At 43.1% G+C, this 15,919-nt stretch overlaps 1 long non-coding RNA gene across 1 annotated transcript in view; it reads left to right on the top strand.

Moving 5' to 3' along the window:
* Positions 1-15,919, top strand: part of LOC144669370 (uncharacterized) — a 97,065-nt gene that overhangs the window by 78,422 nt on the left and 2,724 nt on the right. The window lies entirely within an intron of this gene.

Genomic DNA, 15,919 nt, shown 5'->3' with positions numbered 1-15,919 from the left:
AACAATGCAGCTCAAAGCTCCACACGGTACCTAATGAGCAGACCACTGGCATTCTGAAGATGCATTTCTGATGTTTGGACCGCTCAGGTGGGGCACTGCAGTACACTCCAGATAGGGTCTCCCACATCATAGTTGTGTGTTGCGCCCTTCACAACCTGGCACTGCAAAGGGGTGATCCCTTGCCAGAGGAAGAAATGGAAGAGGATGACAGCTCCTTGGAGGATGAAGATCAGAAGGGCCAGGAGCTTGAAGAGGGTGAGGAGGGTCAACTTCCACGGGACGATGCCATCAAGGAAGCATGATGGGGAGGATGTGCCTGTGCCACTTTAATCGCTACCAGGTTCCAGGAGGAGTAAAGTGAAGGCAACGGGAAATGGCCACATTTCTCCTGTCCCTTAATGCCATTCCAATCAGGGATGTCCATCCAGTCACATCGAGAGCAAGTCCAGCATTCAGACTTGCACCTTTCAGCCTCATGACTGACCAGGCCATGATCTCTAAGAGGGTCAGCAGTGCACGCTGTACGCACTCACTCTGGGAAGTGAAAGTCGACAACAGCAAGAACACTGTGTCAGCTAACGTGATGCAATCGTCATCGCATTAATGAGAAACTACAGCAGCCAGGTCTTGTCCTTTGGCACTCCCACTGAGGAGACACAACTGCAACTAATGCTGAGCTGCCCTCGCACAATGGTGCGTCATGAAAAAAAAGGGCTACAAACGCATTAAGCATACACTTCCAATAAAGATTTTAACACATCTCCATCACAGCACACAAGGGTGCGGAAACTATCTTCAGTGAGGTTGACATCACATGAACATGAAACTCTCAAAGGGAGACTATCAGTGAGTGAGAGGATGGCTGAACCTTGAAATAAGAGGATTCATATGTAAATAATCACAATGCCTTCAGTTGAGCAAGCCATTCACGTCAACATTAAATGTGACCTTCCCTGCCTCTGACTGCTGCAGAAACGTGTCAGTGAGGTGTTGTCCAGCAGGAGTCTGAGCCTAATTAAAGCTCTGTCCCACTGAGGTGTATGTCTCTGTGCTAGTGGAGGGTGCGAGTGAGTGCAGTGATGGTTCTCATTCAGTGGGCTCCTCAGGTTCCTCCTCCGAGGTGGTGGGGCTGGGGCTTATGTTGATGCTCCTCGTTTGCCTGGATCTGCTGGTGCCTATAAGAGAGAAAAGATAATTTTAGTTCATGAGCAAGCAGATTAGAAGTTTGCATGTCACTCGCTGCGAATGTCAGGATGTGATGAACTCATGGAGGTGTTATCCATACTAGGTTGCTGGGACAAGCCGATCTCCCCTTCCCCCCCCCCAGCGCGATCCCTGTCCTCCCCAGCCAGCTCGGCAGCATCCTCCTCGAATGTAGTGAGATCGATGATGTTGGCCGTCTGTCCTCCAGTCTGGGATCTTTCCCTTCTGTTGTGGGCCAGCTTTGACTGCATGAATACAAAAGAAAGGAAAGTGACGAGAAGGGTTGGAGCAGAGGTTGGAGAACATGCCTCCCCAGAAGGGACTGAGGATGGAGTGTGAGCAACATGATAGATGAGCTGGTGGTGATGTGAAGGTATCCGTGAGACAAGCAGAGGCGATATGTATCCCCCGTTAGTGGTTGTGTGAGATCCCTGAAGAGAGTAACCATTTGAGTACATGATGCCAGGATGAGAGCTTGATATCGGAAGGAGTTGAAGGTTGACTTACCCTGGCCGAGTGGATGAGATCATTCATCCACCACCTGGAAGTTCCCCTCCAAGTAACACACACCATCCAAACTTGGAAATGCATCACCATTCCTTCACTGTCGTTGGGTGAAAATTCTGGAACTCTCTCTCTAACAGTGCTTTGGGTGTACCTACACCACATGGACTGCAGTGGTTCAAGAAGGCAGCTCACCACCACCTTCTCAAGGGCAATTAGGGATGGGCAATAAATGCTGGCATGGACAGCAATGCCCACACCCCATGAATTAATAAAAAAGAAATCCTCTCCCTGCATTGGACAGCGTTATATGCGCAGAGGCCAGCCACACTGACCTGCTCTGCTATGGCCTCCCAGGCCGGAGAGGTTTGATGCTTTACTTAAGGCTGATTTTGCATTTGGTTTCATTCTGCTGTAGAACTGGATCACAATTACAAAGAGCTGGCGATAAGGAGATTGAGTCATAACCTCAGCACAGGATATTAAAAATGGAATTGTCTTTCCTGCCAAGTGATGCCAACACAAGCTGGGGATATCACGTTCTTCCGTGCTTCTTGTATCCGTCGCTGGGATAAGGCACGCCCCTATGCTGTCCTACTGCTCTGATCAATGCCTGGATGGTGTTGTGGCAGAAGTGGGGTGTAGTCTTCCTCTTCTGGTTTGCGCCATCTCTGTGGGCCTCCTGGAGACAGCTGAGCTGGAGAGCGCGAATGTGAGCGCTCGGGTGGCATCTACAGTGCCCGGACCTTCAACTCTTTTAGCAACAGCGGGTTGGACGAATCAGTCCCTGACCCGCCATGTGATTCGGAGAGATACTCGCCTGTGCATAATTAATGAGCTACCGAGCATGGAATTGGGCACAATCTCCCCCCATTCCGACCAGCGGGAAATGCGCCGCAGAACCCGCCTGCCACCACACTTAGCTTCAAAGATGGAAAATTCCGCCCTTACAATTTGTTCTACAATAGACACAGTCAGATTGCAGTGAGTGTGAAACTAAATGGGCTTCACTCTACAGCACTGCTTGAAATAGTTTCAGTTAAATCGTACTCAGAAGAGTGATACTCTCAGTCTACAAGCACGGTGTTCCAAAACTAATAACTACTCAATTAAGTAGCGTAGCCAAAATTCTGTGAAATATGTAGTTTAATCTGCCTGCATATACTACAAAACTACTCAACAAATTTTGACGCTTTACTTAAGGCTGATTTTGACTTTGTTCAGCCTTGGAACTGGGTTACAATTACAGCAAGCTAGCAATAAGGAGATTGAATCATGACCTCAGCACAGGATATTAAAAATGGAATTATCTTTCCTGCCAAGTGATGCCAACACAATCTGGGGATATCACGTTCCACAGTTTTACTTTAATAACCTGCTTTGGAACATGGAGCCTGCACATTATTGAATGGAAACGTGAGTCCCAAATGTAAACTGAAGAATTGTCTGACAACCATGGTAGAGACAGAGAGTGGCTATGACTTCAGTGCGTTTCAAGTTACTGACAGCATTCACAGTGAGGGTTACTTTATCTTAATAATAATAAATGTAAAACGCACCATAGCAAAATGCACAGTGGAAATGCAAACCTGATACAAAAATCTATCCTGCAACAAATCATTGAATTACTAACCTTCCGGGCAGTAAAAATGCGGCGGACAGAGTATTTGTTTGACTGCCGCAGCTTCCTCACAGTAAAATCCAGCCTGACATGGGATACACGTATCAGAATGCTCATTTGGTTGATATTTTCCCACTGGGCATGGGATTGGAGATCCTGAACCTTCAGGGCAAAAATGACCCTGAACAAAGAAAATAAAGAAAGTCACGCTTAGCCGTTCATCAGCAATTGTTCAATTCGGTAGCACGACTGTAATAAGCATCTCTCAAACAATATTTGATAGAATTTAGCAGCTGTGTATTCTGCAGAGATTGCAAAGGTGCACAGAGGTGCATGATTTGGAAATACAAGATAGGAAAAGGATACCAGTCCAAGAGCGCAATTCTAAGTATGGAAATGCATTATACTGTCTTTTGGTAATTAACCTTGACCATTCTGCAAATTTAACTCATTAAACCAGAATCATTCATTGGTCATTGTCAATGTCAATGATAAAACAGACCACAAAATAAATAAAGCAACATAACCATTTGCAGAAGGAAATAGGCACCATAAAATGACTTCAGTGTTAAATCATAGTGAATTGGCTGTGGTAATGATACTGTAACTTCAATATGATGCACATTAGTCTACGTCAACAAATAAAACATTTCAAATTTGGAAGGGTTATATTTGAAAAACTTTCACTGATTTCCACAAAATTCCTTAAATATGTCTCCAGTCCAACAAGGAAGTTTTGGATCTGGTTCTGGGAAATGAAATAGGGCAAGTGGAATGTGTTACGGTAGCAGATCATCGAACTAACAATGACGACAACATCATTTGGTTTAAAGTAATGGAAAGAGACCAGAAAATATCAAACTGTAAAAATGTTCAACTTGACAGAATTTTGAAGCGTTGATAAGAGACCTGGTATCCACATGCCCAACCTTAAAAGGTGGCAGAGAATGCTGATATGATGGTTAAAAAGGCATATGGATTATGTTTGGTCTTAATAAATAGCGGAATAGAATATAGAAACAAAGAGATCATGTCGAACTTTATGAATCACTGACCAGGCCTCAGTTGGAGTATTGTGGACAATTCTGGGCACCACGCTTCAGGAAAGATGTAAAGGCTTGAGAAAGGATGCAGAGGAGGTTTACTGAGGTGACAGATTTTAGTTATGAGGAGAGGTTGGAAAAGTTAGGACTGTTCTCCTTGGAATAGAAAAGGTTAAGAGGTGGCCTAACAGAGCTTTTCAAGATAGTAAGAGGTTTTGATAGAGTAGATAGAGAAAAACTATTCCCCCCAGTGAATAAATCAAGGCCATAAATTCAAAATCATTAGGAATCAACCAAGAGGGGAGATGAGGCGTAATTTTTTTTCACTCAGAGTTTGGAAAGGTCTACCTGAAAAGGTGGTGGAAGCTGACACCATAAATAATTTCAAAAGGGAGTTGGACACGTGCTGGAGGATGAGGAACTTACAGAATTTTAAAAAAGATTTGCATTTATATAGCGCTTTTCATGACCACTGGATATCTCATGGTGCTTTACAGCCAATGAAGCAGTTTTTGAAGTGTAGTCACTATTGTAAAGTAGAAAACATGGCAGAAATTCTGCACACAACAAACTCCCATAAATGGGGTGTAGTCTTCCGCTTCTGGTTTGAGCCATCTCTGTGGGTCTCCTGGAGACAGCTGGGCTGGAGAGAGTGAATGTGTGCGCTCGGGTGGCGTCTGAGTATGGTGTCCAGACCTTCGACTCTTTTAGGAACAGCGGGACGGACCAATCAGTCCCTGACCCGCCATGTGTTTCGGAGAGAGCAGCTTGATAATGACCAGATAGTCTATTTTTTTGTGTTGTTGACCGAGGAATAAATATTGGTTAGGACACAGGGGATAACTCCCCTCCTCTTCTTCGAAATAATGCCATGGGTTGTAGCTGTAAATCGGGAAATGGAAGGGTGGGAGGAACCTAGGAAAATTACAATCATCAGAGAAGTGGTACTAAGCAAATTGTTGGAACTACGGGTTGACAAGTCTCCAGATCCTGATGGACTTCATCCTAGGGTCTTAAAACAAGTAGCTAGTGAGAAAGTTGATGCGTTGGTTTTAATTTTCCAAAACTCCCTAGATTCAGGGAAGGTTCCATTAGATTGGAAAACAGGGAAAGTAACTCCTTTATTTTAAAAGGGAGGGAGACAGAAAGCAGGAAACTACAGACCAGTTAGCTTAACATCTGTCATAGGGAAAATGATAGAGGCTATTATTAAAGACGTTATAGCAGGGTATTTGGAAAAATTCAGGGTAATCAGGCAGAGTCAACATAGTTTTGTGAATGGGAAATCATGTTTAACCAATTTATTGGTGTTCTTTGTAGAAGCAACATATGCTGTGGATAAAGGGATATACTTTATTTAGATTTTCAGAAGGCATTTGTTAAGGTGCCACATCAAAGGTTATTGCAAAAAATAAAAGCTCAGGGTGTAGGGGGTAATATATTGGCATGGATAGAAGGTTGGCTAGCTAACAGGAAACAGAGGGTAGAATTAAATGGGTCTTTTCTGGTTGGCAATATGTAATGAGTGGTGTGCCACAGGGATCGGCGCTAGGACCTCAACCTTTTACAATTTATATAAGCGACTTTGATGAAGGGACCAAAGATATGCTTGCTAAATTTGCTGATGACACAAAGATAGATAGTATAGTAAGATGTGAAGAGGAGGCTACCAAGGGATATAGAGATGGGTTAAGTGAGTGGGAAAATACCTGACAAATGGAGTATAATCTAGGAAATTGTGAAATTCTCCATTTTGGCAGGAAAAATAAAAAGAAGCATATTATCTAAATGGTGAGAAATTGCAGAGCTCTGGGATGTAGAGGGATCTGGGTATCCTAGTGCAAGAATTGCAAAAGGCTAGCGCGCAGGTACAGCAAGTAATTAGGAAAGCTAATAGAATATTACCGTTTATTACGAGGGGAATTGAATACAAAAGTAGGGAGATGCTTCAGTTATACAGGGCATTGGTGAGACCGCATCTGGAATACTGTGTACAGTATTGGTCTCCTTATTTAAGGAACCAGGTAAATACATTGGAAGCAGTTCAGAGAAGGTTTAATAAACTAATACCTGGATTGGGCAGGTTGTCTTATGAGGAAAGGTTGGACAGGCTAGGCTTGTATCTGCTGGAGTTTAGAAGAGTAAGAGGCGACTTGATTGAAACACATAAGATCCTGAGGGGTCTTGACAGGATCTATGTGGAGAGGATAGTTCCTCTTGTAGGAGAATCTAGTACTAGGGGCCATTGTTTAAAAATAAGGGGTTGCCAATTTAGGATAGAGATGAGGAGAATTTTTTTTTTCAGAGGGTTGTGAGCCTTTGGAACTCTCTTCCCCAAAAGGCGGTGGAAGCAGGGTCTTTGAATAATTTTATGGCAGAGGTAGACAGATTCTTGGTAAGCAAGGGGGTGAAAGGTTTTCAGGTTTAGGCAGGAGGGTAGAGTTGAGGTTATGATCAGATCAGCCATGATCTCATTAAATGGTGGGGCAGGTTCGAAGGGTTGAATGGCCCACTCTTGCTCCTAATTTGCATGTTTGTATCTTTTACATCCAACCAAGCAGGCAGATGGGGTTTTAGTTTAATGTCTCATCTGAAAGATGGCACCTCCAACATTGCAGTACTCCCTCAGTACTGCACTAGGCAAAAAGTGGGGATGTGGGACCAAGCATGAAGATTCAGCACAAGCATGATGGGCTGAATGGAGTCCTTCTGTTTTGTAATTTTTTGTGATTCCACGAAATATACTTGTAGGTATATTATTTTTGACTGTACACTTTAAAGCATCACCAAATTCTAACTGCATTTTTCCACCTATTCTTAAGGTTAGTGCATAACAAGTATGGAGAAATATTCTGAAATACTTAAGAATTTCAGCTATGAATTATACATCAATGTAGCTATTCAAAATCAGATCAATGTAACATGGTTCTCATCTGACTGCTCTGTCCACATACGCACTGCAAAGTGAATTTAAGGAATAATGATACAAATTGAAATTGATGATTAATTTTACTTGACGGAACTCAGGAACTACAATTATTTTCAATAGGGTTTAATATCCATCATCAGTCTGATAGCTAGGTTCAGGCAGAAACTGCAACAACTTCAATCTGTGCTGACTCAAATCCCAACACATACCTTTGGGCAGGAGAAAGCATTGGGACTGATTGAACTGTGATTGGCAGGACAGTAGAATCCAGCAAAGCATAGACCACTGGGATGGCTCAGACCTTCATTTGCACAGTAATAGCCAGAATAACATGGTGCACAGAACTCCAATGAAGCTCCTCCTATTAGCAAAACATAATCAGATTAGTTTGAATAGTTGTGTAGTACCAGCACAACAAAACCAGTCTACATTTCTCAATTGATGCCCTATTTTCTCTTAACCTTTTCAGATAGAAGGTAATTGAAACTCCAATCCCAGAGAGAGAAAGTTATACATTGAACATCCTTTGAATGTGCAGAACAATTGAAGAAATGTCTGTTAATATATAGAAGTGGAGGATGGGCTCAATTTTATGAAACATTATGTTCCCAGGTTAAAAATGTTCTCTTCAATTGGTCTACAAATATGAAATGAATATGATCAAAGTATAGTTTATTGCGCTACCTATTATTTATCAATGTTATAAGAAATATTTACAAAGAACAAACAAAGAAAAGTACAGCACAGGAACAGGCCCTTCGGCCCTCCAAGCCTGCGCCAATCATATTGCCCGTCAAACTAAAACATTTTGCACTTCCGGGGTCCGTATCCCTCTATTCCCATCATATTCATGTATTTGTCAAGCTGCCTCTTAAACACCACTATCATACCTGCTTCCATCACCTCCTCTGGCAGCGAATTCCAGACAGTCACTACCCTCTGCGTAAAAAACTTGCCCCGCACATCTCCTCTAAAGTTTTCTCCTCTCACCTTAAATCTATGTCCCCTAGTAATTGACTCTTCCACCCTGGGAAAAAATCTTCTGACTATCTACTCTGTCCATGCCACTCATAATTTTGTAAACTTCTATCAAGTCGCCCCTCAATCTCCGTCGCTCTAGTGAGAACAATCCGAGTTTCTCCAACCTCTCCTCATAGCTAATAACCTCCAGACCAGGCAGCATCCTAGTAAACCTCCTCCGCACCCTCTTCAATGCCTCCATATACTTCTGGATAATTTACAATGCACTTATTGGTACTTTTCCCCTCTTGTTCTCATACTAAAGGTGGCTGCAGGATGTCTCTAAGCACCATTTTGAATGCATTTTGTATAATGACATCCCAAATTTCTAGTCCAGTGACATCTTGAACGGGAGTGCTATTTTCAGCCTCCTGTTTCTGTCCATATCTCTAGAACGTGATTTCATATCATGACAGAAAGAAGAGTTGAGCCCCTAATGTTGTCTCCTAACCAGCATATCAGAATTATAAAACACTGTACATAGATGTTACAGCAAGGGCAACTAAGGATGGGCAATAAATGCTGGCCTAGCCAGCGATGCCCACATCCCATGAATGAATAAACATTTTTTTTTAAATGTACCCTTTTGGGTCTTTCAGCAGTCATTGTCTTTAATTGAGAAGTATGTATGATAGCCAAAAGTTATTATGCTAGCCCCTTATTTAAAATGCCAAAGTTGGCACCCTGCCTCCTAGAAAGGCATCAAAAATTCCTTACCTTCTTACAACACAGACAACAGCTATTTGGCCCATCGTGTCTGTGCTGACGTTTTGAAAAAGGCATCCAATTTGTCCCATTCCCCACTCTTTCCCCAAGCTCTGTAAGTTTATAAAGAATTATAGGTCCTTTAATGGGACTCAATGGGCTGAATTTTGCCGTCGGCGAGCAGGGGGCGGGGCCCACTCGCCGACGCGAAAATGACGTGGCATGACGTTTGGGGGACCCCCGACGTCATCCTGCCCCATTTAAATATTCAGGAAGGCGGGGGGGACAGCGCGATCAGCTGTCCGCCCGCCGACCTGTCAATGGCCAATTGAGGCCATTGACAGGATAATTAAAACAATTAAAGGCCCTGCCCGTCCAACCTTAAGGTTGGTGGGCAGGCCAGGAGCCCCGGCGGGCTTTTGAAAAAACATGAAACCTCATCCACCACCTCCCAGGTTGGATTGGCGGTGCTGGTGGGCCTCCTGAGCAGGGGTAGAGGACATTGCGCTGGCCTTCCACTGCATCCAGCAGGTGCCCCAGAGCAGCATCACTAAATTTGGGGGCTGCCGTCTTCTTTGCTTTCGGAGCCACCTGTCACCTGGAACAGTCCTGGTTTGAAAGCATGTGCTCTGGTGCGTTTTAAATATGGTACCTGGAGCGAGGAAGCACTGAGGTCACCATGTGGCAGGCAAATGCGAGCCCGCCCACCAGCGATCTGGCGCGTTCCCCGTGAATGCATAATTAATGAGGCAGGATGCACCGGGAATGGAACAGCAAGGTTAAAACAGCCTTTTTCCCACCTGTTACTGCACTTTGTGCAAATTTGGGACGATTTTTCCCTTAATATGGTTTAAAATAAAATATCCATCTCATCACGTGCTATGGTGATTTTCTTTGACATATTGCCTGTTACAGTTACACAGCTGGGACAGATTTGTACAAGTCACATTAATTTTCATTTTCTTATGACGTTCTTTCATACAACTCTGGTTATATTGAAGAGTGCACCAATATATCTGAATGGAAACGTCGCCTCGGTTCTTGCCCTCCTTCTTTCAGGGGGCTAATTGAGCACTTTTCAAAATGTCAAAAGGACGGGTGGGGTTGGGGAGAAGAGAGAAATCATCAAATTCTGGAGAAGTGACGAGACCATGGGTTGTCAGGCTGCTGACAAGGAGCCTTACCTGCTGGGAGCTGATATCCAGGTGCTGCACATGATGTAGTGACCCTTTCCAATTGCTGAGCAAATGTCAGAACATTACGTATAATGCATAAATACAATTTCTGACAAGGCACCAACAGAAAGTCGGAGAATTACTCCTTTGCAGCCAATAGGCACATCACTTGATATCTTAAAGTCTCTCAGATTAGTTTATTCTTCAAACTGAAGGATTGCGGAACTAATTGCGGAAAAAGTCTATACGACAAACCATGATCAGGTTAATTCTCTTCACTCACCAGTTGTATTCTTAAATGTTCCCTTTGGGCATGCAACTGGTGCTTCGGTGCCTATTGGACAATAATAACCTGCAGCACAAAGACCACTCATTGGAAATTCTGGATCGCTCTGTGGTATGGGGCCTTTTGCACCTCCTTGACAGTAATATCCCCCTGCACATGGACCTACAGCAAAGACATTTATAGCAATTCAAATCTTTAGCACATATTCAAACTGAGTTCCACTGGAAGGATCACACAGCTCATGAGGACCGATGATACTTTATATTTCATTGACTGAAGGCGGCACATTAACCCAACCAGAGTCCGACAAATGACTGGGAAACCAATTGAAAGTGTGACTTTAACTCCATAATATTATTGCACCAGACCAAGCCAATACTACTCCTGATTTTTATTCTTGCCCCTTTACAAACCACAGCACTTCTTGATAAATATATGTTTCTATCAGGCATTGATACCCACCATCCGGTTCAGAGTTTGCCGTGCCCTGGCAGTACAACCCAGCTGGACAGCTTACACATACAGTGGCAGAAGAGGCCCCATCCAATGTATTATATGTTCCTTCTGGACAAGGCAATGGAAAAGCTGTCCTTGATATACAATAGTAGCCTGTCAAAGCCAAGGGTCACAAAGAAAAAGTTAAACAAATGTATCGACTACATAGTTGATGCAGCTATACTATTTTTAAAGTTTAATTTTATCCTGGAGAGTCAGAGAGAAGGAAAAGACGGAGAAAGAGAGAAGCAGAGCAGGGAGTTTTAGCACATAAAACCAGGTAGGTTTATATGATAAAAATTTTAAAACCTGTTCCCAATCTCCTGCTTCTGGGTTTTAGGGAAGTGGGGAAAAGAGGCAGGCAACCAACCCACTTCCAGGAGGTGGATTCATTTAAATATGTTAATAAGGCTGGCAGCCTCTGATTTAACCTGTTGGTGCAGGTTTTATAATGGGAGGCTGGGTTTCTCAAGCCTCGGAGAACAAGGCAGCTAAAGCGTGGCGGAGACTGCTTCGGGGAGAAGGTAAGCATTTTCACAGCATTGCTTGGGGTTGAGGAAGAGGAGTGCTTCCCTGCAACCACCCAGGCTACTCACACTACTCCCTCAGGAGTCAGGAATCTGATCACCTCTGGGGTTCAGGATTGGACCTCACCTATGCCCCGGGATTAGGAATTGGCCCTACAGCCTGTTGTGGAAGGCAAGTCTGTCTGACTTTTGGGCAGAGAACCTGTCAGGGCCAAAAGATGCTGGAGTTAAAGCATGCAGAGTCAGTTTCCAAATTTCCTGTTTAAAGCTCCGTCCAATACCTCTCCCCCCACCCCTCATAAAACCCACCCGTTAATAGCCAGGGCAGAGAGATTGATTGATCCGTAATATTTCACTGAGATTCGGGAGTGTATTAATTATTCCTGCTATGTTATAATAACAGTGACTACATTTCAAAAATACAAATTAAAATACTGCGGATGCTGGAAATCTGAAATACAAATAGAAAATGCCGGAAAATCACAGGTCTGGCAGTATCTGTGGAGCGGGAAACAGAGTTAACAGTTCGGGTTTATGACCTTTCAACAGAATCTTTCAATGGAACACATCAAAGATACTTCATCTACTGTAAAACGCTTTGGAAGGTCTTGAGGTCATGAAAGGCTTTATATAAATACAAAACCTTTTTTTTTTCTCTAGTGTTAAGGGGGTGGTGGTTGGGGGAGGGGCAGGTCTAGGGGTTAGTGCTGGAGAGAGGAGTATATATCTGTGCACCCACTCTGGTATTCCAGTGCACATATCACTCATTGGAGGTAAAATTCAGCTTCAGCGAGAGAAGAAAAATCAGGCGGGGCCCATACCGACCGTCTGATTCGGCACCGCCTGCCGCCATTGGCTGGGATTTTCCAACCCCGTCACGGTGGGACCCGCCACGGGAGATTCGGTGGCCCAGCCAAAAGTCCATCGACTTTCGGCGGGACTGGACGATCCTGGTGGTGGACGGGACCGGAAAATCCCGCCATTGAATTTTACCCACGTTGAATTTTCACACTCCCATTGGTAGAGGAAGTTTTAATGTCCACTTCTGAATGAAGGGAGCTTTTATGCTCACCAATTGGATCTTAATCAGCTTCAATTTTGAAGCTATGCCAATATTCCAGGTTTGAAGCCAACTAAGAAAACCTCTGCTCCTTGACAGTAGTGTAGTATGCTCTAACATGATGACCTTCAAGAAGTTTGGCACTTTTTCACCGAAACTCCATTTGCGCTGATGCAACATTCGTCAGCTGGCTGGTGTGAGCTTGTTTGAGATTAATTAGAAAATCTTACCCCTGGGGCAAGCAGCAGGTTCCACTGTGCTGCTGTTGCCACACACGGTACCAGCAGGGCAAGGCAAACAGATACCAGCACCAGGAGATGGATTGTATGTACCAGCTTTACAGGGTAACTCACTGATCGTACCAGCAGGACAGCGGAAGCCCCTGGGGCACACATAACCCTGAATACCATCTGAGGGTCGAGCCATGGTACTTCCAGCATGGCAGATGTACCTGTGAAAAATCCACAGATGAACATACAAAGAGCAAATATTCATTCTCAGAATACAGTTACAGTTGTGTATACATGTATGACATCTGTATGAACACAAACATTCTAGCAGTGGCAAGAGGAACTCAACCTCCTCCTCCTCCTCTAAGAGGGAGTTGGTGACAACGGACTCCCATTGGATTGGTCTATGATTATGCTTGGCAAAATACTGCAGTGGTTTGTTATTGCCTTCTGCAGTATGGCTGACCAGGAAACTCTCCCGTTCTTACTTCCTGCCATCAGGCATATTGGAAGAATTTACAGGCTAATAATCTACCTGTTTGGCCACGTCATCAAGTCCTTAAGTGGGACTTAAACGTGGAGCTTCTGACCCAGAAGTAGGGACACTGCCCATTGCACCACAAGACCTCCCTCCAAGAGATACTATAAAATGCAAAAATATCAAGACCTGTTAGGAGAAGCTATTCACAAAAACAGGTTATGGTACTTTCTTGCAGGTAGCTGGTGGAATAAGAAATATTAAAAAAAAGAGGACTTCTCCTGGTGAAAAGCTTTTAGATTCATTGACAAATCTGCTTTCTTAGAACTTGATTAAGGACGAGAAATTCATCACGGCTGGTGGCACAAAACAGGCCATATTGGATAAACCACCTATTACACAGCACCGGATACTCAGTTTCATTGTAGTCAGAACAGACAGCCTATTCGATATCACCTGTTTTACATCACTAACTGAGACAAAATTCTAGCCTTATATCTCTCTGAAGCATTTCACATGCAATGAATTACTTGACGTGTAAGCAACTAACTACAAACCATTTTAGCTTTAGTAGCTTTATATGAAAGCCAGTTTTTCAGAGTAGCTTTGTTTGACTCACTAATCACTCACATCCAACTGGACCAATATCCTGCAGCGGATTAACTTGACTGCAGTTTTTTTCCCATTCCTTTATCATTGGATTGATCAGTCACTGTGACACAGTCCAGTCCTATCATTACTGTCCATCTAATTGCTGCTCAAGCCTTCTAAAGTACCATCTAATTGCTGGCTATCTAATTGCTGCTCAAGTCTTCCAAAGCACCATCAATTTGTAGGTTACACAGTGATAATGGGTGTTGTGGTTAAGTTTTTCTGAAAGGTGCTTTTGCTTGAAATTAAAATAATGACTAAAAGTGAATGCAAATTAATAAGCCAATTATATCAAGAGAGAGAGCGAGAAAGTGACATGCTTGATAGGGGTATTCAGATGCCAAATGTTTTGTGGTTGCAGGTTTGACTACATCATACCCTGCATCACAGTCTGGTGCTTAAGAACTTGTTAGTACAGAACAGATTAACCGTTACACACTAAAATGTAGGGCTGAACTAGGCTGACACTTACCCAGGGTCACAAAGTTGAGCTTGGCTCAAGTTCGTCAGTCCTAATTGGCTGCAATAGTGCCCAAGAGGACAGCGTTGACACTGGGCTTCACTGGCCAGCCCTGTGGTATGAGAATATGATCCCAGGGGACAAGGCAGTGGATGCTCACTCCCCTTTGGACAGTAGTGACCAATGGGGCAGATATCGTTACCGGTAAAAGTGGCATTACCAAATTCAACCTATAACAAGGAATATTTAAAATGTAAATAGATATAATTTAATCCAGCAACTCACATTGTGTAAACATCTGCCTCAAACAGCTAATATTCAATAAACCAAGCCACAACATTACTTCAAAAAAAAGTTATATACAAAACAATAATTGGACCTATTCAAGATCCATTGTAAAATCTTTAATTCAAAACATGACGAATGCTATACAGAGAAACATATGCTGCAATATCTACCTGTCTACATATTTTTAATGGAGACATATTAATGCAGAAACTACATATAGGCTGCATGTTGTTGAAGCAGAATAATTTATTTGCTGCTTTTTTGTGCTGACTATACAACTGATGGGAGCACATACCTGTTGGTTATGTATCTAAACCCAACACGTAAATTCCTGTTCTAACGGCTAAATAGGATGCAGTAATCCCAGAACATGCTTAAAACCTAACTAATAATAAAAAGGGTATATGGCAAAGCAGAGCAGTGTAAGCTACAGGGGGGATTTGAACGTATTTGGGAATTAGGCAGACAGGTGGCAGATAAAATTCCCAGTTGAGACAAGTGAAATGCATGGGGACAAAAAGCATGTAGGAAGGAACAATTACTCGAAAGGAAAGAAAATAAAGTGTATTGAAAATGTTTGGCAATAAATTGAAGCCCCCACAACACTGCTTATTGGCAGTGAATAAGGCAAATCAGGTGCTGGGATGTATTATCAATTTAATGTTAAGCTGAGATAGTGGGGCACTCCTGCAACTCTATAAATCATTGGTGCAACTGCACTGAGAGTACCCTTGGGTAATTCTGCTCACTGCAGAGTCGGAAGGATATTGAAACTACTGAGAGAATACGGAAAAGAGCTAGCAGAATGATTGAAGGGATGGAGGGAACTAAAGTGTTAATCAGGTTCTGCTGTTAAACTTAACAGGCTTTGAGGAAAACCCATTCTTCCCACCTTCTAAACAGCCCACTGCTCCCCCAAGCTAATAGCTAGGCCATTACTTCAGTGAGCGAGTATTAAATCTATGGAACTGTCCCCCTAGAAATGGTCAAAGCAGTAGGTGCTGATTTGCTCAAATTAGATAGTTTACTTTCAGAAAATAATATTTTGGGATACAGTAAATGAGTAACATGTGATATGACTTATGATAAGTGTAGCAAGCTTGAAAAGACTGGTGACTTTGGACTTATGGTTCTCACATCTCCTCAGCACTGGCAGCTTTTTGTCACTTCATGTCTGGGTCTATTGTAGATTAATTGCCAGAGATTGATTAGTTTGATTTGTCAACAATTCCATTATTGCTGCA

This window comes from Cetorhinus maximus, chromosome 2 (assembly GCF_964194155.1).
Source record: "Cetorhinus maximus chromosome 2, sCetMax3.hap1.1, whole genome shotgun sequence".
NCBI classification, from domain to species: Eukaryota; Metazoa; Chordata; class Chondrichthyes; order Lamniformes; family Cetorhinidae; genus Cetorhinus; species Cetorhinus maximus.
The sequence above is the reverse complement of the archived record's forward strand: the minus strand, read 5'-3'. Positions and strand labels throughout refer to the sequence as shown.